Consider the following 26372-nt stretch of genomic DNA (forward strand, 5'->3'; position numbering starts at 1 on the left):
TGCTAACATCTTGATAAGATGTCTTGAAAATTACCTTTCAGGTATTATCTTGTGAATAAAACAGGGTTTTTAGATTTAAAGTGTTTATTTCCCACTAAGGTTTCCAAAATATAAGAGGACAAAATGTCAAACATATTAGATTTATACAGAAATACAGCTGTCTATACAGTATTCTGTTGATTATTCTGGCAATTAATCGAGTGTGTGTTGTTATTTTGACTGCTCCCATCTTGGGACAGGGTCACCACAGTGGATACAGCATTGGTAATTGGCACAAGTTTTACACTGGATGCCCTTCCTGACGCAGCTCCAGTTTCACCCAGAGAAACACACACACAGCCGCTGGTGTTCCGAAGAGGTCTCCCATCCAAGTACTAACCAGATGCTGCACTGCTTAGCTTCTGAGATCTGGTGGGATGAGGGTGACACAGAGCAGACCAGATGCTGGTGATTAATTGAGTAATCGGATAAAAAGTACTTTTGTGTTTTTAAACAACATCAACAGTCCAGGGCTCTCCCTGTCGTGATTCATAGTGGCTTGGCCCTGAAGGTTGTAGGAGGCATATGCAGACTCTCAGACACAAGTGTTGGATTAAGAAAAAGGCTTTATCTGGTAAAATGGCAACAGGTTCGGTCCACGGGGTATCAGTCAACGTAGCGGAGGTACAGGCAGGTAGCAAGCTGAGGCAGAGTCCAAAAAACAAGCAAGGTTCAAAATACATGACGTCTAGGAGTTCACAGGGCTGAGGCAGAGGCAAAGTCAAAAGTGAATACAATAAAAATAGCAAAACTATTGACTGAATAGAAAATAAATGATGAACAAAAAACAAAACAAGGGACTACAGAGTACAGGTAAAGCAATGAATGACTAAACCACAAATAAATGATAGAGAATTAAATTATTAACAAAAGCAATGAACAGAACCAAACCAAGATTTAAATGACAATATATACTAATATGAAAAGTAAAACCGTAAAATCCTCAGTGGAAGCCTAGACATGAACCCTGGTGTCAGGAGCTCAGTCGGGCCAAAATTTTTACACTTTTACTGAAATGGTGATGATGTGGCTTTCTGTTCTGTTTTTCTTTTTCCCCAAAATTTAACCATTTTTGAGTTTTGTTTTTTTTTAAGATTGGTGGACTGGGTCCCTGCGTGAATTTTTTTTATTCCTTCTTTCTCTGCAATTCAGCAGATACATTTCAGCTGACTCCAGTAAGTGATTTTACTAATGAACGCATCCCACCTGCTCAAAGTGATGTTAATTAGTGAAATCACCTGCTGGAGTCATTGGCTGCAACGAAAGCCTGCACCTGCTTGGCGCTTTCTGGAATGCTTTGGACACCACTGGATTAATGCCAGCATCCCAGTAAATACTTTTACTGTGAAATGCATGCTGTCAGTGTTCCTTTGCAACTGAGTTTACTTGACAACACTGAGACGTTAGCTAAAATCCATTTTTTGCTAACACAAACAAATTTCCCACTATTTGTACATTTCCAGCAAGTTGTACATTTCAGTAAGTACATAAGCTGAACAAAATCTTATTAAAATCTCAGCCGTATGAGCATAAAAATAAGAAATGCATCATATAGTTTCACTTGGCCAACTCATGCAGTAGCACCAGTGTACTGCTCTGGTGGACAAAACCCAACATAAAATGTGACGTTTTGACCCTGAAAGTAGGCCAAGATCAACTATCTTCAACGTCCTGCAAGTTCATTATCCAGAGACTAGACACTGTAAATGTAACATTGCGACAACTGAGAGAATGGATGTAATGAATGAAAAAGTGTGGAGAAAGAATGTGACCTTTTGGTCACTTAAAATAGGTCAAGCTTAGCTATCTTTGAACTTGTCCAAGGTCTGTGTCCCAAGAAAGCTCCCTGTGAATTTGAAGACCCTGGCAGTAATAGGACTGGACTTATGCTGACTACAGACAGGCAGACAGACAGACAGATGTAAAGTCTTTGCAATATCTGAGGCCACATTTTGACCTTGGGTAAAAATTCCAATACATAGTCTGACGACATGAAATGCTGACTTGTTAATGCATATCGTATTAGCCCTAATTATATAGACAAAAATAAATACAGAACAAATTTCCCAAACATAACAGAACAAACAAAACTTAACCCAATTACAATAATGTTACACTAAAAACAGTTTTATAATACACATTTTGTGTTGGTGGGGGGGATTACATTTTAACATTTAAAGCATAAGTGTCACTTTGAGTGAGTGCGGATGAGCGAATAAGCCACTGTATACTTTGATTTGTTCATCAAACTTTAATGAGAAAACCATGAAACATACAGTAACTGCGTGGCAGCAGTCCACTACTAAGTTGTTGCAGTACATTCTACAGTATGCTTCAGGTAAATGTCATTATAACAACTTTAAATTACTGCAATTAGTTTTACAGTAATAATCACAGGTCATTACAGTAATAATCAGAGTGCTATATATTTGTTTTTTCCATAGTATATCTTAAAGTACTGTAAAACATATTAATGTATTTATTTGAAAAATATTCCAGTTAAGAGTCATGGGGTGCTGGAGCCTATCCCAGCAGTCACTGGGTGAGAGGCAGGGTACACCCTGGCCAGTCTGCAGTGCTGACACATATATAGACAGACAAACTCATTCACACGCTCACTCACACCTGTGGTTAAAGTCAGAGCATCTGGGGTGGTCTCACGCAAACATGGGGAGAACATGCAAATACCACAGAAAAAGGACCAGGTCAGAAGCAAACCCAGGACCTTCTCACTGTGAGGCAACAGTGCTAACCACTAAGCCACTGTGCATGAACAGAGGGCTTTATGAAAGTTGACCTGACAGTGTAATCTACTTTGCCTTGAATTATTTTGTTACATTTTCATGGATATTTACAGAGTTTCAAAATGGCTGATTTATTTCATGAGGATTCTTTGTTAATTTGACTGTAATTCTAGAGACAAATACTGTATAAAACAAAGAAAATAAAAAAGGGAAGGAGTTGTTTATCATAAAGATATGTGCAACCCTTTAATTCTTTTTCATCTGCTTTCCAGGACTTGCTGAAAGCAGTGGTGGGCATAGTTCTGATAATCCGATATCCGATAATTATTGAAGATAAAGTTTTCATTATCGGATTATCTTTTCAGATAACTTTGAAAACCATTATCGGACTAATTATCTTCCGATAAATTTTTGTCCGATAATTTTTAGACTGTTAACGTGGTGAACAAAGGTGAATGGATGTGTAGTGCTACCCTCTGCAAGCAGAGGAGAACTGCTTCTAGAAGAAACCGCTCTATCCTCTGCAGGCAAAGGAGAACTGGTCACAAAAAACAACTAATTTATTTTAACCCCATACTGATATGTGGCTAATATCACCCAAGTCATCCAGACTTGGGTGATATTATGGTTCAAATTGTAACCAAACTTGTTTCGGACAAGTTTTTTTAAATTAACGTCACGTCTGAAGTTTTATAAAGTGAAAATATCAGATATATGTTTTAGTTTTAAAGCAATGCACTAATTTTTAAGGTTTTATTTTTAGGTGCATTATGGGTGATAGGGTAATCTCAGTAGTTCACGACAGGAGAAATGCATTTGAGACACTATGATCAGACTCCATGGACAACAGCATTAAACTCTAGTGCCTAAAACTCTCGTTACTCCATGTATACTAAACGATGCAGGACACGCGATTAACTCTGTGCGATCAAAAAAAAATTCTCGCACGAATGAAAATCAGCTGAAAAAGGGCCAAAACTCGCACTGGCACCAGTAGATCATGGCAGTGTCCTATTTATTTTGACACCGGTTATATCAGACGGTTATCTAATTTTTAATGCCTTTTTTTACAAATAAAAAATGGCATATTTTACAAAACCACATTTATCTGTAAACACCAACACACGACACACCTCACATTAACGTGTTGGTTATCAACCAGTCAGTGTTAGCAGAGGCACATTTTATCCAGAATGCCATCTGTCTGTGTTTATTACAAAACTTCAGAATGAGTGCATTATTCAACATTAAAAGATATATGTTATATCTTAATTTTGCACAAATGACAGAATTGACATTAATGGATTTATTCTGTCAGTATTCATTTTATTTATACACCAAACCATAACTCAGCACTGCTTTATTTTCTAAGACCTTGGCCTGACGGCAGTGTTGTGATTGAGTAGATAGTGTTGTGAAAGTGTAAGAACACGGACCCACAACAGGGGGCGCAAATGAACGGACAATGGAGGAGTCAAATAACACTGTTTTTACTGTTGTGAAACAGGCACAACAAACACAACCGATTACAATATTGAGACTGAGTTCAATTACAACGGTGTCGTGTGGGCAGGCTCGACGATAGGAGACGTCTGTCCAAGTCGAACCGGAACCAACCCGATTTCCTCTGCCACCGAACCCCGGGAATACTGGAGCCGCCAAGTCCCGAATTCCCAGGTGGCCACTGCCTCCGCTCGTCGGATCCGGTACTGCTGGCAAGGAACAGAAACAGTCAGGTGTGGATGCGGCTGCACCCAGCAACACGGAGGGTGGAGAGTCCACCTCCACCTCTCGTCAACAACAATCAAGAAGTGTAGGAAGGTGAGTACTTATTCAAATGTTGTCCGGTAGTCAGCTGTCCTACAAATAATCAACAAGAATTACAACTATAGTCACACGTATGTTTGGGCGGAGATTGTTACCTCTTTGATAAGGCGATATCTCGGCAAATGAGGTGGAGATGCCGTCCTGCTGATATACCTCCCTGTTGATTGGAATCAGCTGTCTCCAGTGATGGGTGACAGCTGTCATCCTGGCTGCTCCTGTAAGGCGGCAGCGCCCTCCGGTGCCTGGAGCCCGCACTCCAGGCAGGGCGCCCTCTAATGGTGGTGGGCCAGCAGTACCTCCTCTTCAGCGGCCCACACAACAAGATAGTTGAGTTTTGTGGCTCTTCTCAGTTGTCTCTAGGGATGGGTATTGATAAGATTTTATCGATATCGATGCCATTATCGATTCTGCTTATCGATCCGATTCCTTATTGATACCTTGTGAATTTTGTACTAAAAGTAGGTTTTGCAGGTTTTCTATGTATTTCATTGAGTCTTAAAGTAAATAAATATGAAATTGGTCACTGTATCCTTGATCTCTGGACATAAATAAAAATAAACAAAACGGTGTTTCGCTTTGAAGTTATTAATTCCGACTGGTCTCTATCATTCTAACTTGACTCGGCAGAGAGCCGCGCAGCGTTTGGAGCTGTGTGAACAGAACGGAGGATGATTCTTGTTTCTTTCTCGCAACAAGACAGGAGTCCCAGTTAGTAACTTTATTCCGCACAAAAGTGACTCACGATTGACATATTCAGGGATGAAAGTGGTGAAAAACAAAAAAAGCTGAAACCCAAAGTTACCCCCCCCAACACCACCTGCACGAAAATGTTTCAATTCTAGAAGCGCTGAAATGCAATCTGGGACTATTGCAGATGATAAACTGGCGTGAGTGCAGCATCCATTTAGGTGAGAGAAAAAAAAAAAAAACATTCAAATTCATTCCAGTAGTATTCTGCTCTTACTAGGATGCAGCAGTTTTCTAGCTTGGCAGATAGTTCTGGAGGAAATCACTGAAAAAATTAACACATTTAAAATATGGTTTGACCGAAACAAACTGTCATTAAACTTAAATAAGACAGGGATGAAATGGAGGTGTAAGAGTCACTAGGTGTTCACAGGAAACACTTATTTATTTCTGTATGTATGTATGTATTTATTTATGTATGTTCATTGTTAGTTGGTTTTATATTTTCTGTTGTGTTTCTATTCAGGTTCTTTTTGTCTCTTTCTCTAAAATTGTATATAAGTATATATTGTATATAATAATCATTAGATTATTAATATATAAACAAAAATAAATTTAAAAAATATTACAATTTGAAAACAAATGCACTCGAACGTGATGACAGCTGCAACTGCTTAATGCTAACTTTTAACATTGAAAATGCAATAGACATGCTAACGCGTTAGCATCGCTCCCGTTTTTAAGTTATAAAATACATCTATTAACTGCTTCAGAACACCATAACAGGTCGGTTTAACATAAAAAAGGTAAATAATACTCACAGACATATGCTTTTTAGGGTTTTAGCGGGGAAAAATTAAGCGAAAGAAAGAATAAATGAAGCAATAAATTGAAGCACTGCTTCAATCTGCGAACCACTGCTTTGATTGGTTCACAGTTCAAAGCAAAGCTGTGCTGCAGGGGTGTAGAGAAATTATAATTTTCCTGACAAACACCCCACAAAATAATGGCCACTCTGAAGGACCGATAACAGAATCATTAAGCAAAAAGCTTATTGATGTCAGTGGATTGAATCATTTCTTAATAATACCCAAAAGGAACCGGTTCTCGATACCCATCCCTAGTTGCCTAGTTGATCATTGTAGGTGAACAGCCTATAATTTTTTGCACCTGTGTTTAAGTTTTCCCCTCTCCAATCAACTTTTTAATCAAACTGCTGTTCTTCTGAACAATGTCTTGAACGTCCCATTTTCCTCAGGCTTTCAAAGAGAAAAGCATGTTCAACAGGTGCTGGCTTCATCCTTAAATAGGGGACACCTGATTCACACCTGTTTGTTCCACAAAATTGACGAACTCACTGACTGAATGCCACACTACTATTATTGTGAACACCCCCTTTTCTACTTTTTTTACTAATAGCCCAATTTCATAGCCTTAAGAGTGTGCATATCATGAATGCTTGGTCTTGTTGGATTTGTGAGAATCTACTGAATCTACTGGTACCTTGTTTCCCATGTAACAATAAGAAATATACTCAAAACCTGGATTAATCTTTTTAGTCACATAGCACTACTATTATTCTGAACACTACTGTAGCTCTGTTGCAGACATGGTGATGTGCAGCAGCAGTGCATACTTCCAGACCTGTTATAATCTCAAAGTAAAAAAAAAAAAAAAAGACGTACATTGAATTCTAAACGTATGCTTCAACCAACTCAGTATTTTTTCTGTTCACCTGTCATCAGTAGTGGGCACAGATAGCCAAAAAAATTAACTTTGATAACAGATAATCAGATAACTGAAAAGTTATCTTTGATAAAGATAAAATGATAAACCACCCAAAAATGTATTAGAAGTTACAGATAACCAATAAATTCCAGTATTGTCTCTGGTACACTTGCAACTACTAAGAAACTGATTTTGAGTTTTAACACCACGGTCACTTCTGAAAGCATCAAAAGCGACAACAGACACAAACAATAAGCCAGGACTTCTTTCTTTGAACAATTTGCCCCCTGCTGTAATTTCCTGTTTACTACATGGCTTCCAACACAGAAGCAACTGAGCGGAGCCACAAAGCTCAACTCTACTCAATAACAATGCTGCTGCCAGACGGAGGTCTTGGGAAATAAAGCAATGCTGAGTTATGGTTTGGTGTATAAATGCAATGAATACTGATAGAATAAATCAAATCAATTTTATTTATATAGCGCCAAATCACAACAAACAGTTGCCCCAAGGCGCTTTATATTGTAAGGCAAAATACTGCTCCATTAAATAACTCCATTAATGCCAGTTCTGTCATTTGTGCAAAGTTAAGCTATAACATATTTAATGTTGAATAATGCACTAATTCTGAAGTTTTGTAACAAACACAGACAGATCGCAAATGATTCTGGGTAAAATGTGCCTCTGATAAACACTGACTGGTTGGTTGGTTGATTATGTAAACCAACACATTAATGTGACGTGTGTCGTGTGACGTTACAGTTTTTATCCATTGGTTTGGCTCATTTCTTGAAACTGAGATGACATTCCTATAATTATAAGGTAACTTGGCCAAACAGACTTACAGTTCTTCGCAACACTTCAGATAACCAGCAAAATGTCATATGTGTTGTGTGGGCCGCTGAAGAGGAGGTACTGCTGGCCCACCACCACCAGATGGCACCCTGCTTGGAGTGCGGGCTTCAAGCACGAGAGGGCGCCGAAACCAGTGGAGTGACAGCTGTCACATCATCACCACCAGCTGTCACTCATCTACATCAACCTCCATAAAAGCCGGACTGCAACTCCACCTCCCCGCCGAGAAATCAGCTACCATTCAGGTAATTTTCTCTCCTGACTTAAAACATTGAGTAATAATCTGAACTTCTTTGCAGCCGTTTTCCTGTGGTGTTGCCTTATGTGTGGGATTGGTGTTTGGTGTGATCAGCGACGGCGTCGCTTCACACTCCAACCAGATAAGTAGTTAGACAGGAGCTGCACGAGTGTGTGATTGGAGGTGGAGGTGCTCCCTCCCAAAAGAACACAGACTGTGGGATTACTGAGTGTGCAAACTCACACTCATCAATACTGTTTCTGTTCTCTGCCAGCAGTACCGGGTCTGACTGCTGAAGACAGTGGCCACATGGGGCGCAGGGCTTGGTGGCTCCGGTGTTCTTCAGATCCGTTGGTGGTGGAAGCTGTGTGGGATCCGGCTCTTCTCTCGCCAGACGTCTTCTATCTTCGAGCCTGCCCACACGTCACCTTGTGTATAATTGACATTCCACAATATTGTTATTGTCTGTACTTCGTTGTGCGATTCACAACATTAAATTGTTACTTTTTGGCTTATCCATTGTCCGTTCATTAACGCCCCCTGTTGTGGGTCCGTGTCACGACACCTACCCAACAATATGTCTCCCAAAACGTCCCTCTCCCATATAAATAGTCAGTATCATAAAAATGGCATAGATCCTTCTCAATTGCTTTGGCACATTTTCATTCATGTCGTCCTCCTGTCAAAATAAACTGGACGGTGCAGCACAACTACATGGATCCTCATCACATGCTCATATCGCTCCAAAAACATTTTACCCATGTGTCAAAACTAAATTCCTTTCTCACACAAATCATCAGTGCCCCCAAAATGCATTGTCCATTTGGCATTGTGTAAGTACTGCAAGTCAAAATGCTTAGATGTTTTGTCTTTGGCAGAGGTCTAGCTAAAGGAATACAATTTTCACACCACACACACTGCACTCATTCTGCTGAGGAAATTGTAACTATTTTTATTCACAAGTAAATTTCTACACATTACTGTAGGTAGGAAAGAAAAAAATACAAAGGAAAATGTATACAATATACTATGTATACAAAATACAAAACCTGCAAAAAACAAAACAAAATACATTACAGTATGTAAAAAACAGTCAAGCATCACAAATGAAATACAGTAACATTCTGACTACTCTGTGTCACTCCCCTCTCTCTCCTGGTCACCCTCCTCATCTTCCTGGCCATCCATCCGCTGCAGTCTGTATGGCCATAAATTCTCATCAACATCGCATCTGATGTGTTCTCTAGCAATGCACCGTGGGAAGAAGCGCTGTGAATGCCTGAGCCATCCTCTACACTGATCGCCTGTTATATCATCACAGGCAGCATCCATCGCATTGAGGAGGGACCTCTGGTTCTGAGCATGATGTTCATACACTCTCCATCTCCAAGCGGAGAAAAATTCCTCAATAGGGTTAAGGAATGGAGAATATGGAGGTAGTGGGACATTATGCATCCCTGGATGCGTGTCGAACCATGCCCTGATGCGTGGGCCACTGTGAAAGCTGACATTGTCCCACACAACGACAAACTGGGGTAGGTGGGGCCCTTCGAGACCCCTCTCATTTTCTGGAACTAAATCCAGATACAAACGGTCCAGGAAATGGAGCAGTTTCTCAGTGTTGTATGGGCCCAAGCTTGCCATGTGTGTGGCCACACCATTTTCAGATATAGCTGCACACATGGTAATATTCCCCCCCCCCCGCTGGCCGGGGACATCCACTGTGGCCCGCTGGCCAATGATGTTTCGGCCACGTCTGCGGCCCTTGGCCAGGTTGAACCCTGCCTCATCAACAAATACTAGGATATGGGGGATTTCATTCCCCTCTAGTGCCAGGATTCTCTACAAAAGAGAAAAATAAACCAAATCAGTCATATAGATGGATCACACGGTCACAGCAGTAATACTGTTCACCCACTGTGGTTCCAAACCTAGAGTGCAGGCATATGCAGAGGTTCTGCAGGTACTTTTTGACACAAATAGAAGGGAGACATAATGATGACAGTGTTCTGTTACAGTTCTTTGGCAAAATGCTGTGGTCAGATACTGTATTGTAAAGCTGGATTCCAAAGGTAAAGAGGATACTGGTAACCCTCAGAAATTGGAACCTCTGCATAGTGTAGGCTATACAAACTGATAGACCATGAATAATTGGCTTACCTGCACATATTGGTACCGCAGCTCTTTCACTCTGTCTGTGTTCCGTTCGAATGGTACTCTGTAGATCTGCTTCATAGTCATGAGGTTTTTCTTCAGTACCCGGTCTGTTGTGGATATGCTGATGGAGTTGATGTTTTGGAAGACTGTGTTGTTTTGGAGGATTGTGTCACAGATCTGTGTCAGTATGATTGCATTATTTGCAATGACCATGTTGCAGATCTCTCCTTCTTGGCGATCGGTGAGCAGTCATCTTCTCCCACCTATATGACGCTGTCGCCCAATCCTGCTCATAGACACAGACAACATGACTATTTGTAGTGTTTGTCTTATGTCTTTGTTACATATTGTCAATCACTGTAATGACTGTATTGCGTACTGCTTCATTCTGCTATCATTCTATAGCTTTTGTAGGCTACTGTACTTACAAATGCACTGCAATACTACTGCAATGCTGTATTTTGTCTAATTTACAGTGCAACCATATTTTGTTTGTCATGCTACAATGGTGTGCTGTATCATACTGTGACAATGAGGTGAGATTTTGCAGTAGCCTATGGGCCCACACACACACACACACACACACACACACACACACACACACACTGAATCAAACATGGTAACAGTACAGTAAGGCTTTCTTAGAGAATTCTGTAGTTCCGTCATTGCCTGAGTACATACCTGTTTTCCCGGCGAAAGGTTTGTATGATGGAGGAGACTGTGGAGTGTGGCACATTAGGCTGCACTCAGCGCCCTGCCTCTGCCATTGCGAGGCGTTGACTACATGGTCAATAATGGTGGCCCGAATTTCATCTGGGACAGGATGATGTTTGCAAACTCCTCTTCCTCCTATTCCACCACCACGAACCCTCACTCCTCCTCTTCCTACTCCTCTACCACCGCGCAACCCCAGTCCTCCTCTTCCCGCTCCTCTACCACCACGCACCCTCAATCCTCCTCCTCCTCCTCTTCCTCTTCCTCCTCCTTCTCCTTCTCTTCCTCTTCCCCTTCCTCCAGGTGGAGGTTGGCCTTGTACTTGCGGTCTCTCCATGTTGACATTGGAAAAAGTACTAGCACCAGGCCAAGCTGTATATATACAGCAATGCCAGCATTCAAAATCATAGACAACACCTTTCAGGTAACTCAACAAACTGATGGATTGGTCACCTGTAATGTGGGACACTCCTCCTCGTCAAAACCTGCTTTCACCTGTTACCTACTCACCTGATTGTCATGAATGTATGAAATGTTCCAAAATATGTGTGCTGTATTGTATTCCAATTTCTTAACTAATTTTGACAATTGAGCAGACTATTCTGCAGATAATGACTTATACGATGAAATTATGCTGACATGCTTTGGAGAGAACAACCATTACACTGAGAACCAACCAATTGGGATAGATCAGCAAGATGCACTTTTTTGGAAAATGTTCTAAATGTAGGCTGACTGTGTTAAATGTAGGCCACTTGTACATAACCATTTGCAAAGATGTACTAAGTGCTTGAGACATGTACAAGGCATTTGAAATGTGATGAAAGCAATGAGAAATGCCATTCTGTTCTGAGAAACCGCAAATTAGTTTGGGGATTTGTCCATGTCATTTTGAGAATGTCATCTCAGTTTCAAGAAATGAGCCAAACCAATGAAGAGAAACTGTAATGTGTCGTGTGTTGGTGTTTACAGATAAATGTGCTTTTGTAAAATATTCCATTTTTTTATTTGTAAAAACATGCATTTTCAAAAAAAAAAAAAGCCAAGTTGTAATTAGATAACCGTCTAATATAACCGGTGTCAAAATAAATCCACCCTTTTCAGGTTTCAAATCCCGCAAAACTTCGAAGAGGTCGCTGTGCTGCGAGATCTCAGTAACACTGAGATCTGCATTGAGACGCTCTGATCGGGCTGCATTTTAACCGCAGCACACGGACAACACCATTAACATTGCAACAGAAAACTATTTTTATTTTGTGCCTAAAATTCTCTTGAATATATTCTCTGGGTTTTTAGATGTTGTTATTGCGTTTATTTATCTAAACATGCGAGAATCACAGGCTGTCTCTCCGTTATTTTCAATGGGAGCTGCTGTGAGCTACAATCGCTTCCTGATCATGTTGTTCTGGGGAAAAGTGAAGTTTGCTTTTTAACGTCTTGATTATTGTTTTTTACAACACTGTTTGTCCTCTTTGTTCCAGACTAATATATAATATGTCTGAAATTCAGTTTCCATTTATTAAATTCCACGCAGATTAAATGTAACAGACACGGATTATTTGTTATAATTGTTTTAGAAAGTTTTCAGGGTATCATGCAGCAGTCTCTTATTAACATGACGAAAAGCATAAAAAAATTTGATTTTTGTAGTATAATATTCATTTACAATTGTCATCATGTGGATTCTCTATGTTGTTGTGACTGCAGCGACTCTCTGGTGCACAAGGGATTATGGGATACATGGAAACCCATGATCCACTGGTGCCAGTGTGAGCTTTGGCCCTTTTTCAGTTGATTTTTCCATTGGTGCGAGAATTTTTTGGATCACGCTGAGTTTCAGGTTAATCGCGTGTCCTGCATCGTCTAGTATACATGGAGTAACGCGCTGCGTTTAACATCTCACGACCACCACTTGCACTGTGCCTGTGCAAACAGCGCAGACCTGTAATGTTTTTTTTTGTTTAGTTTTTTTAAACTTTGATGTCTCCCATCGAGAGTTTTTGTAAATTAAGTTTGAAAAAAAGCTTCTGTTTACATTTTGCTTCTGGAAACACGAGTCCGACGAGTGGTTTTTGAATGTACAATGTGTATGAGTACATAAATCGTGCGCTCTGAACTTTTACACCGTGCGGTTCTGTGGTGCACTTTGAGCTGGAACCGAGTACAGTGTGCTTGAAAATATCAGCCCAGCTTCAGTTTGAATACTGCCATGAACACTACTGGCCAGTAGATGGCAGTAGAGACTTGCCAAAACAAAATTCCAGATAATCTGTGTCTGCTGCTACTCTGCTATGTTTAAGATGTGTGGAATTTAATAAACGCAAACACAATAACATCTATAAACCCAGAATATATTCACAAGAGTTTTAGGCACTAGAGTTTAATGCTCTTACCCGTGGAGCCTGACCAGAGTGTCTCAAATGCATTTTTTATGTCGTGAACGTACTGAGATTACCCTATCCTACCCATAATGCACCTGGACACAACATGCCCTTAAAAATTAGCGCATTACTTTAAAACTAAAACATATATCTGATATTTTCACTTTATAAAACTTCAGACGTAACATTAATTTAAATAACTTGTCCAAAATTAGTTTGGTTAAAATATGAACCATAAGTTAAAAATGTATGCCTCTGGATGACTTGGGTGATATTGCCGTCGTATCAGTATGGGGTTGAAAAAAAAAAAAAAGAGTTTTTTTCTTTTGTGACCACTTCTCCTTTGCTTGCAGAGGATAGAGTGTTTTTTTTTTTCTAGAAGCAGCTCTTTTCTTTTTGCAGAAAGTACATCTACTATAAAACATTTATCAGGTAGGTGTTTGACTGTTTTTGACCACTGCCTGTCATCTTTCAACATGTGTGTTTGAACATCTGAACAAAGTAATCTTTCCTCATTTTTCCGAGGCTGTGTGGGGATGAGAAGTGAAACCACCTTTTTGACTATAATCACAAATCCTCAGCCTGACCGATCTACATGCTGACCTGGGCACTCCAGGACAGCAATATTATTGCTTCTAAGGCTTTATTGTCTACATCTGACTGTGTTTTTGATGACTCAGGGGTCCTTGGACACTATGTCAGTGTTGTTCATGACATTTGGAACCAGTCTCAGAGGTCGCTTGCCAAGTGTGGACTTTTTTTGGCTCAGGTACAGTGAAGAAGAAAAAGAATAACTGCATTTCTATTGCACCTTTCCATCGGGCAGATGCCCAAAGTGCTTTGCAATGATGCCTCACATTAATTTACCAAACCAAGACGGTCTTCTTTATTAATGGTACTTTCCTCAGCCTTAGTATGGTCCTTCAAGGCCCCAGTGCAGATGTAGAACTTTTTTTTTTTTTTTTTAGCATGGTGTAGGGAAAATAGCTGGATAGTAACAGCTTGCAGGTGAGATTCAAGCTGCTCACAGGATCATTGCACTGACCCATATTTAGATTAGTCAGGAAAAATACATTTGGATTTTGGAGCAAATGTTCAGTGACATTAAGTCTTAACACACACAGATGGGGTTTCAATAACACTCTGCACCAAGTGTAGTGTCGCACTAAAAATAGCACTGTCAGATGGCTGGGGAGGGGCGGGGCCATCCCTGACAGGATAAATATGGAACAACAACCAGATGGAGAAGAGACCAGAAAGAGATGCTGTGGGTTTAGGATTTGGGGTTTTGTGGAAGGTGGGGTCACAAACATTTGTATTCACGTGCACATTGCACAGCATCTCACGTGCAGCACACATTTTCTTCCATCCATAGACATACTGTACACATGGCATTGGTCGATGTTGTAACTGAGGTTTCTACATGCTACACACACACACACACACACACACACACACAGAAGGTCCTTCTCCGCTGAGCTCCCTCCTGGCAAACCTCTGCTAAAATTACACTTCTATGATCTAAAAAAAAGCAGGAGGCACGTGACTGGATGAGTGAGACAACAACAAGAGGGCGAGAAAAACATCAGCGATGGTGAAAAGAGGAAAGAAAGTGTGGGGGGGGATTGAAGAATCGGCCAAGATGCCCAATCGCCAGCGGCAACCTGCCTGCTGCAGTCATTTTACTTTGAAAGCAAAGTCATCATCAATCTGTACTGATTTGTCTACAAATGTCACAGAATCAATGAACTTTTTATTGATTTCAAATGCAAGCTAATCATTGAAAACATGTGGAAGCGCTGTATGTCTGTGAGTGAGTGTGTATGCTGCGAATGAGAAGAAGTATCTAAAAAACTGGAAGGACATAAAGAATGTTGCAATTGTATTGCGAATGACAAATCACCAACTCTTCAGGGATGTATCACATAGCTCAACACTCACCCCTGCTGGTAACACATTGAAATGCCACTCCATCACTAATCACCTCAAATGATGTAATGTTTTGTGTCAGCAGGATTACAAAAAACAAACAAAAAAAAAACACTATGAGGCTGATTTTCATGAAAGCTGGTAGACAGATGGAGCATGGGAATAAGAAAGAGCCCACTGACTGATGGTGTTGATACAATTCAAGAGCCAGATCCTGTGCAAGAAAACATTATTTTGAAGGGGAGCGATCTTAATTCACTCACTATATGGTAAGAAATACATCTAGAAAAGCATATTATCAAAGAGTGGACAGTGCCCTGCAGACCTTCACCAACACCAATGGTAAACTCTGCCAAGGTATATATTTCATGGCACATTTCTTCCTGTACAGTGATTGAATTAAGATCACTTCCTGCAAAAATGTACTTTGTTCCACTGGATCTGAGCTTTTGTCTGTATCGGCACCAAATCCTGTTTATGGAAATTATCCCTATGAATATGCTCACATGTTTTCATAAAGCCCCATGTAATACACTCATCCCTCTAAGTATTTGGACAGTGACACAATTGTGTTTAATTTCAACTGCATTGTGGCGCTTTATGTAGGCAAATTTATAAAAACGATGTGGTTGAAATGTAGTTTGTTCTTATTTTTATGCAAGGCGCTTAACAAAAAATATTGCATTAACCATATCGGAATAGTAGAGCAAGTAGTACAGGGAAAAGGAGCTGGACTAAGAATATGTAGACCTGAGTTAGTTTCACTGTCAAACTATATCTCTGTGTCCTTGGATACAATATGTACATAATCTGAAATGTCTCAGTCCATTTGCAAATCCTCTTCAACCTATATTCAATTGAATAGACCACAAAGACAAGATATTTAATGTTCAAACTGATAAACTTTATTGTTTTTGTGCAAATATATGCTCATTTTGAAACGGATGCCTGCAACACCGTTCAAAAAAGTTAGGACGGGTCAACAAAAGACTGGGAAAGTTGATGAATGCTCAAAGAACACCTAATTGGAAACAGGTGAGTGTCATGATTGGGTAGAAAAGGAGCATCCCCAAAAGGCTCAGCCATTCACAAGCAAAGATGGGGTGAGGATCACCACTTTGTGAACAACTGCGTGAAAAAAATAGTCCACCAGTTTAAGAACAATGTTTCTCAATGTTCAGTTGCAAGGAATTTAGTGATTCTATCATCTACAGTCCATAATCAGAAGATTCAGAGAATCTGGAGAACTTTCTACACGTAAGCGGCAAGGCCAAAAACCAACATTGAATGCTTGTGACCTTCGATCCCTCAGGTGGTACTGCATTAAAAAGAGACATCATTGTGTACAGGATCTTACTGCGTGGGCTCAGGAACACTTCAGAAAACCATTGTCAGTTAACACAGTTCATCTCTACATCTACAAGTGCAAGTTAAAACTCTACCATGCAAAGAGAAAGCTACACATCAACAACATCCAAAAATGCCGCCGCCTTCTCTGGGCCCGAGCTCATTTGAAATGAACAGACACAAAGTGGAAAAGTGTGCTGTGGTCTGATGAGTCCACATTTCAAATTGTTTTTGGAAATCATGGACGTCGTGTCCTCCGGACAAAAGAGGAAAAAGACCATCCAGATTGTTTCCAGTGCCAAGTTCAAAAGCCAGCATCTGTGATGGTATGGGGGTGTGTTAGTGCCCATGGCATGAGCAACTTACACATCTCTGATGGCACCATCAATGCTGAAAGGTACATCCAGGTTTTGGAGCAACACATGCTGCCATCCAAGCAACGTCTTTTTCAAGGACGTCCCTGCTTATTTCAGCAAGACAATGCCAAGCCACATTCTGCACGTGTTATAACAGCGTGGCTTCATAGTAAAAGAGTGCAGGTACTAGACTGGCCTGCCTGCAGTCCAGACTTGTCACACATTGAAAATGTGTGGCACATTATGAAGCACAAAATATGACAACGGAGACCACGGACTGTTGAACAACTGAAGTCATGCATCAAGCAAGAATGGGAAAGATATCCACCTACAAAGCTTCAACAATTAGTGTCCTCAGTTCCCAAATGCTTATTGAGTGTTGTTAGAAGGAAAGGTGATGTAACACAGTGGTAAACATACCACTGTCCCAGCTTTTTTGAAACGTGTCACAGGCATCCATCCATCCATCCATCCATTTTCTTCCGCTTTATCCGGAGTCGGGTCGCGGGGGCAGCAGTTCAAGCAAAGCCGCCCAGACCTCCCGATCCACACACACCTCCCCCAGCTCCTCCGGGGGAACCCCAAGGCGTTCCCAAGCCAGCCGAGAGATGTAGTCCCTCCAGCGTGTCCTGGGTCTTCCCCGGGGCCTCCTCCCAGTGGGATGTGCCCGGAACACCTCTCCAGCGAGGCGTCCAGGGGGCATCCGGAAAAGATGCCTGAGCCACCTCAACTGACTCCTTTCGATGTGGAGGAGCAGCGTCTCGACTCCAAGCTCCTCCCGAGTGACCGAGCTCCTCACCCTATCTCTAAGGGAGCGCCCAGCCACCCTGCGGAGGAAATTCATCTCGGCCGCTTGTACTCGCAATCTCGTTCTTTCGGTCATGAGCCAAATCTCATGACCATAGGTGAGGATCGGAACGTAGATCGATCGGTAAATCGAGAGTTTTGCCCCCCTACTCAGCTCTCTCTTCACCACGACGGTCCGATACAGCGACCGCATCACTGCAGATGCTGCACCGATCCATCTATCGATCTCACGCTCCATCCGTCCCTCACTCGTGAACAAGACCCTGAGATACTTAAACTCCTCCACTTGAGGCAAGGACACTCCACCGACCTGAAGAGGGCAAAGCACCGTTTTCCGGTCGAGAGCCATGGCCTTGGATTTGGAGGTGCTGATTTTCATCCCAGACACTTCACACTCGGCTGCAAACCTCCCCCTCTAGCTGCCACCTTATCGTGGTGGGGGAGTTTGCGTACCCGGATGATCCTAGGAGCTATGTTGTCAGGGGCTTTGTGCTCCCTGTAGGGTCTCCCAAGGCAAACAGGTCCTAGGTGACAGGTCAGACTAAGGGCAGTTCAGAACCTCCATGACCAGTAAAAGATCAAGGACCGAGACGTCGCCCGGTATGGCAGAGGCGGGGTCCCACCCAGGAGCCAGGCCTGGGGTTGGGGATTGTGCGCGAGCGCCTGGTGGTCAGACCTTAGCCCATGGGGCCCGGCCGGGCTCAGCCCGAAAGAGTGACGTGGGCCCGCCCTCCTGTGGGTTCACCACCTGCAGAGGGGGCCATGGGGGTCGGGTGCAGAGAGGATTGGGTGGCGGTCGAGGGCGGGTGGCCCAACAGCCCGGTCCATGCTCACAGCCCCTGGCTGTTGGGACTTGGAATGTTGCAGGTATCCATTTCAAAATGAGTAAATATTTGCACACACACACACACACACACACACACACACACACACACACACACACACACACACACACACACACACACACACACACACACACACACACACACACACACATCACCTGTCATCAAATGACAAGAATCAATCTGTGTATTTAACGATCACCCCGTATGACTGCTATAAACTGTTCAGGCAGCTGTTCAGAGTGTGTTATTTCTCTGTTAGGATATATGAGCATGTAAAATGTATTTGAAACTTACTGTTTGATGAAGCTGTTGAAATTTCATGACATTGTTCAGCTGCATGCTGCTTCAGCCTGCCAGAGAACCTTCAAATCAAAGCTTTGATTCAAAGATTTTCTAAGATTTTAACTTTGAATACTTCAGAGTGCTTTGGCTGCAATCTTTGCTTCAAATTATGTGATATCCTACATTGATATCAAAAGTTCTCAATTGATAACCAGGTAATCAGCTAGGTAGATAACTAGGTAGCTAAGTTACTCCACAGTCAGTTTTTTGTTTTGAAGTCAGCCAGCAAAATGTTTTGAGTCAAAGCTTCAAAGTGCTATTTAACATTCCAAAGAGTGCTTCATGCTGGTCTTTGCTTCTCAGTGGTGTGTAACTATCATAAAAGCATACAGACAAAACAACAGAAAAGTAGCTGGATGCTAAACTTAGAACACAAAGGACGGTGTGGTCATCAGTGTACCAAAAACATCCAGGGTATTACAGGCAGAGTGATGGTGAGTGAGTGAAACTACTGCTCTGGGCATAAGTGATCTGTCTGCTGTCCAATAGAATTAGATTAAAAAACATTGCCAACTGGTCCAGGACACACAGAGGAAAAGTTTGACGCTCAAATTAAAATTCAGCATCAGGTCACATGATTATGAAACTTTTACAACTTGCCATAGAATTTCATATGACTGGCAACCCAACGAAGAAGTGAGCTTTGCTCTCATGAACCAAAATTATACTAAATGAAATAAAAACATGGAATGACATGGTTTGACACATTTAAATGCATGCTGACACTGACAGACACTTGCATACTTTACCTTGAGCAAACCACACTTATTACTTATTAATTATATTGCAATAAATTTCCTCTAGTGCTCTCGAGTGACCAGCCGCCTCTGGACACCAGACCATCGCAGATTAATTCATCCAAAACTGGTACCCATTTACAGATGGGTGGACTGGGATGATGATGATGAAGTGTCTTGTTCAATGACAAAGGCAATCCCAGCCCTGCATCAATGGGGTAACTCTAATGATTATTTTGAAAGCAGATCATCACTTTTACAGCCAGTATAATATATGCCTATTAGGGGTGGTGGCCAAGTGGTTAATGCGCTTGGTTTCAGTGCAGAAGGTTCCGGGTTCAAATCCCACCCCTGCCACATTTCTCCATGTAATGTGGAGTTGCGTCAGGAAGGGCATCCGGCGTAAAACCTATGCCAGTTCAACATGCAGATCCACCTTGGATTTGCTGTGGCGACCCCGAGTGCAAACAAGGGAGCAGCCGAAGGGACTTACTTACATAATATATGCCTATTATTATATGACTAGCCATGTGTCCTTCCTGACGTTGGCTCAATGTTTTCGTGCAGGCTGTTTCGCCGTGATTCGCCCTGATTCCTACTTATTTGTGCTACGTGAGAAGGGGCCCTTAGGGATGGTGCCTGGTTTCCTCGAAACACGAAACCTGGTATTCATGCCAAAGAGTTCAGTCTTTGTCTCATCAAACCAGAGAATTTTGTTTCTCATGGTCTGAGAGTCCTTCGGGTGCCTTCAGGTCCTTCTGGAAAGTTCTGCTCACTCCACAGAGGAATGCTGGAGCTCTGATAGAGTGACCATTGGGTTCTTGGTCACACCCCTGACTAAGGCCCTTCTCCCCGATCGCTCAGTTTAGATGGGAGGCCAGATCTAGTAAGGGTTCTGCTGGATCCGAACTTCTTCCTTTTACAGATGATGGAGGCCACTGTGAACTCAGCCACATGGGGTGTGCAGCCAGTACATTCTGAGTGCCGGTCCCAAGCCCAGATAAATGAGGAGGGTTGCGTCAGGAAGGGCATCTGGCGTAAAACAAGCCAACCCAACTATGCAGACTCAGAATCGAATTCCCATACCGGATCGGTCGCGGCCCGGGTTAACAACGTCCGCCACCGGTGCTATTGCCCAACAGGGTGCCGGTGGAAATTGGGCTACTGCTGGGCGAAGACGACGAAGAAGAGGAGGAAAACGTTGCCACAAACAGCGGAAGAAGAAGAAAACTTGAAGGGTGGAAATGAGAGTGGGGACTTTGAATGTTGGTAGTATGACTGGTAAAGGGAGAGAGCTGGCTGATATAATGGAGAGGAGAAAGGTAGACATATTGTGTGTGCAAGAGACCAAGTGGAAGGGAAGTAAGAGCAGGAGCATCGGCGGTGGGTACAAGTTGTTGTACCATGGTGAGGACAGGAAGAGAAATGGTGTTGGGATCATTTTAAAGGAAGAGTATGTTAAAAGTGTGTTGGAGGTTAAGCGAGTGTCTGACAGGGTGATGAGTGTGAAGTTGGAAATTGAAGGGGTGATGATGAATATCATCAGTGCATATGCCCCACAGGGAGGTTGTGAGATGAAGGAGAAAGAAGATTTCTGGAGTGTGTTAGATGAGGTGGTGGTGAGTGTGCCCAAGCATGAAAGAGTGGTGATAGGAGCAGACTTCAATGGGCATGTTGGTGAAGGGAACAGAGGTGATGAGGAAGTAATGGGTAGATATGGTATCAAGGATAGGAATGGGGAAGGACAGATGGTAGTTGATTTTGCAAAAAGGATGGAAATGGCTGTGGTGAATACCTACTTTAAGAAAAGGGAGGAGCACAGGGTAACATATAAGAGTGGAGGAAGGTGCACACAAGTGGACTACATTCTTTATAGGAGATGCAAGCTAAAAGAAATCACAGACTGTAAGGTGGTAGCAGGAGAGCGTGTCACTAGACAGCATAGGATGGTTGTTTGTAGGATGACTTTAGAGGTAAAGAAGAAGAAGAGAGTGAGAGCTCAACAAAGGATCAGATGGTGGAAGCTGAAGGAGGAAGACTGTTGTGTGAAATTTAGCGAGCAGGTGAGAGAAGCACTAGTTGGAGGGGAAGCAATTTTGGACAACTGGAAAAGTACTGCAGATGTGGTGAGGGAGACAGCTAGGGGAGTACTGGGTATGACATCTGGACAGAGGAAGGAAGACAAGGAGACTTGGTGGTGGAATGAACAGGTCCAGGAAAGCATAAGGAGAAAGAGGTTGGCGAAAAAGTTTTGGGATAGTCGGAGAGATGAAGAAAGTAGACAGGAGTACAAGGAGATGCGGCGTAAGGCGAGAAGAGAAGTGGCAAAAGCAAAGCAAAAGGCATATTGCGAGCTGTACAAGAAGTTGAATATTAAGGAAGGAGAAAAGGACTTGTACCGATTGGCCAGGCAAAGGAACAGCTGGAAAGGATGTGCAGCAGGTTAGGGTGGTAAAAGATGCACATGGTAATTTGCTGACAAGTGAGGAGTGTGTGCTGAGAAGGTGGAGGGAATATTTTGAAGAGTTGATGAATAAAGAAAATGAGAGAGAGAAAAGGCTGGATGATGTGGTGAGAGTAAATCAGGAAGTACAAGAGATTAGCAAGGAAGAAGTGAGGGCTGCTATGAAGAGGATGAAGAGTGGAAAGGCAGTTGGTCCAGATGGAGAGATGGCAGTAGAGTTTCTAACCAGATTGTTTAATAAAATCTTGGAAAGTGAGAGGATGACTGAGGAGTGGAGACGAGGGGTGTGCTGGTTCCTATTTTCACGAAACAAGGGTGATGTGCAGAGCTGCAGTAACTACTGAGGCATAAAGCTGATCAGCCACAGCATGAAGTTATGGGAAAGAGTAGTAGAAGCTAGGCTTAGAAAACAGGTGAAGATCTGTGAGCAGCAATATGGTTTCATGCCGAGAAAGACCACTACAGATGCAATGTTTGCTCTGAGAATACTCTTGGAAAAGTACAGAGAAGGACAGAAAGAGTTACATTGTGTGTTTGTGGACTTAGAAAAAGCTTATGATAGGGTGCCAAGAGAAGAGTTGTGGCATTGTATGAGGAAGTCTGGAGTGGCAGAGAAGTATGTTAGGGTAGTGCAGGACATGTACAAGAATAGTGTGACAGCGGTGAGATGCGCAGTCAGAATGACAGACTCATTTAAGGTGGAGGTGGGATTACACCAAGGATCAGCTCTCAGTCCTTTCTTGTTTGCAGTGGTGATGGACAGGTTGACAGATGAGATCAGACAGGAGTCCCCATGGACTATGATGTTTGCAGATGACATTGTGATCTGTAGTGAGAGTAGAGAGCAAGTTGAGTCTAGTCTGGAGAAGTGGAGATATGCTTTGGAGAGAAGGGGAATGAAAGTCAGTAGAAGCAAGACTGAGTACATGTGTGTGAATGAGAGGGAGCCCAGTGGAATAGTGCAGTTACAAGGAGTAGAAGTGGTGAAAGTAGATGAGTTTAAATATTTGGGGTCAACTGTTCAAAGTAATGGAGAGTGTGGTAGAGAGGTGAAGAAGAGAGTGGCAGGGTGGAGTGGGTGGAGAAAGGTGGCAGGAGTGATTTGTGACCAAAGAATATCAGCAATAGTGAAGGGGAAAGTTTACAAAACAGTAGTGAGACCAGCTATGTTGTATGGTTTAGAGACAGTGGCACTAACAAAAAGACAGGAGGCAGAGCTGGAGGTGGCAGAGCTGAAGATGTTGAGATTCTCTTTGGGAGTGACAAGAATGGACAAGATTAGGAATGAACATATCAGAGGGACAGCTCAGGTGGGACGGTTTGGAGACAAAGTCAGAGGCGAGATTGAGATGGTTTGGACATGTGCAGAGAAGGGACCCAGGGTATATAGGGAGAAGGATGCTGAGGATGGAGCCACCAGGCAGGAGAAGAAGAGGGAGACCAAAGAAGAGGTTCATGGATGTGCTGAGAGAGGACATGCAGGTGGTTGGTGTGACAGAGGAAGATACAGAGGACAGGGTGAGATGGAAACAATTGTTCTGCTGTGGCGACCCCTAACGGGAACAGCCGAAAGACAAAGAAGAAGAAGAAGGAGGCCACTGTGCTCTTTGGGTCCTCCCAAAGCAGCAGAAATGTTTCTGTATCCTTCCCCAGATTTGTGCCTCAAGATAATCCTGTCTCAGAGGTCTACAGACAGTTCCTTTGACTTCATGTTTGGTTTGTGCTCTGACATGCACTGTCAACTATGGGACCTTATACAGTAGTGTTCAGAATAATAGTAGTGCTATGTGACTAAAAAGATTAATCCAGGTTTTGAGTATATTTCTTATTGTTACATGGGAAACAAGGTACCAGTAGATTCAGTAGATTCTCACAAATCCAACAAGACCAAGCATTCATGATATGCACACTCTTAAGGCTATGAAATTGGGCTGTTAGTAAAAAAAAGTAGAAAAGGGGATGTTCACAATAATAGTAGTGTGGCATTCAGTCAGTGAGTTCATCAATTTTGTGGAACAAACAGGTGTGAATCAGGTGTCCCCTATTTAAGGATGAAGCCAGCACCTGTTGAACATGCTTTTATCTTTGAAAGCCTGAGGAAAATGGGATGTTCAAGACATTGTTCAGAAGAACAGCGTAGTTTGATTAAAAAGTTGATTGGAGAGGGGAAAACCTATACGCAGGTGCAAAAAATTATAGGCTGTTCATCTACAATGATCTCCAATGCATTAAAATGGACAAAAAACCAGAGACGTGTGGAAGAAAACAGAAAACAACCATCAAAATGGATAGAAGAATAACCAGAATGGCAAAGGCTCACCCATTGATGAGCTCCAGGATGATCAAAGACAGTCTGGAGTTACCTGTAAGTGCTGTGACAGTTAGAAGATGCCTGTGTGAAGCTAATTTATTTGCAAGAATCCCCCGCAAAGTCCCTCTGTTAAATAAAACACATGTGCAGAAGCGGTTACAATTTGCCAAAGAACACATCAACTGGCCTAAAGAGAAATGGAGGAGTATTTTGTGGACTGGTGAGAGTAAAATTGTTCTTTTTGGGTCCAAGGGCTGCAGACAGTTTGTGAGACGACCCCCAAACTCTCAATTCAAGCCACAGTTCACAGTGAAGACAGTGAATCATGGTGATCCAATCATTATGATATGGGCATGTTTCTCCTACTATGGTGTTGGGCCTATATATCGCATACCAGGTATTATGTATCAGTTTGGATATGTCAAAATACTTGAAGAGGTCATGTTGCCTTATGCTGAAGAGGACATGTCCTTGAAATGGGTGTTTCAACAAGACAATGACCCCATGCACACTAGTAAACAAGTAAAATCTTGGTTCCAAACCAACAAAATTAATGCCTCGCAGATGTGAAGAAATCATGAAAAACTGTGGTTATACAACTAAATACTAGTTTAGTGATTCACAGGATTGCTAAAAAAGCAGTTTGAACATTATAGTTTTGAGTTTGTAGCGTCAACAGCGGATGCAACTATTATTGTGAACACCCCCTTTTCTACTTTTTTTTTACTAATAGCCCAATTTGATAGCCTTAAGAGTGTGCATATCATGAATGCTTGGTCTTGTTGGATTTGTGAGAATCTACTGAATCTACTGGTACCTTGTTTCCCATGTAACAATAAGAAATATACTCAAAACCTGAATTAATCTTTTTAGTCACACAGCACTATTTCTGTGTAGGCTCTCAGTTGTCCAGGTGGTTTACCATAATAGAGAAGCTTGAATCTTCGACTGGACTGGGTTGCTTGACACAAGGATGTTTCGCTTCAAATCGCAGAAGCTTCCTCAGCTAAAATTCTTGCTCTGGTAGTCTGACTTCTGTCTTGACTCTTGTAGAGAAGAATAAACAGAAGCCACAAAAGCTGGAGTTTTAAACCTAACCAGACCCCTCCTACCGAGAGGCCGACTGCTATAGGCTGGTGACTAAACAACAGCTCCCATTAGCACCTATTGTGCTCTAGTAAGCACCCTCCTAATGACAGGGCAGCTGTCCCTCCTAATGATGGGACGGCAGCCTCTCCTGATGGCTCCCTTGACGACTCTCCTGATGACGTGAATGATTCTTTACCATGAACAAAAGACTGAAACTGCTTTGACCTGAGTACCCCATTGTAAACAGGGGACAAAGCGTGTCTCAGACCCCCTCCCCGGTTAAGGCTGGGTTTCAACTGTTTCACATAGAATGCCTCTTTGGCCCCTCTCTCAAACCATTTATTCTCTCTGGCTAAGATTTTAACTTCCTTGTCCTCAAAAATGTGGTTAGTGTCTTTCAGGTGGAGATGAACTGCAGACTGAGGTCCATTTGCACCCTCTCTGCAGTGCTGGTATAGCCTTTTGTGTAAAGGTTGCTTAGTCTCACCTATGTAGTGTTCATTACAGTTTTCCTGACATCTGATAGAATACACTACATTGCTCTGTTTGTAACTAGGGATCCTGTCCTTAGGGTGAACTAATTTCTGTCTCAAGGTGTTAACCAGTTTAAAGTAAACTGGGATTTTGTGCTGTCTGAAGATCCTCTGTAGTTTTTCCCCTCCTCGTGCTAAATAAGAGAGAGACACTCCTCTTCTTCTTGTCTCAATCTCCTGTCTATCTGGTCTCTTTGTTTTCTGGGACTTCTGCACTTTGTCCAGGGACCATCGTGGGTACC

The 26372-nt window shown here is 42.3% G+C and overlaps 1 protein-coding gene across 1 annotated transcript in view; it reads left to right on the forward strand.

Annotated features, from left to right (window-relative positions):
- The window catches only part of LOC117513706 (potassium voltage-gated channel subfamily H member 3-like), a 519543-nt gene that overhangs the window by 433701 nt on the left and 59470 nt on the right, over nucleotides 1-26372 (forward strand). The window lies entirely within an intron of this gene.

Source organism: Thalassophryne amazonica, chromosome 1 (assembly GCF_902500255.1).
Source record: "Thalassophryne amazonica chromosome 1, fThaAma1.1, whole genome shotgun sequence".
NCBI lineage: Eukaryota > Metazoa > Chordata > Actinopteri > Batrachoidiformes > Batrachoididae > Thalassophryne > Thalassophryne amazonica.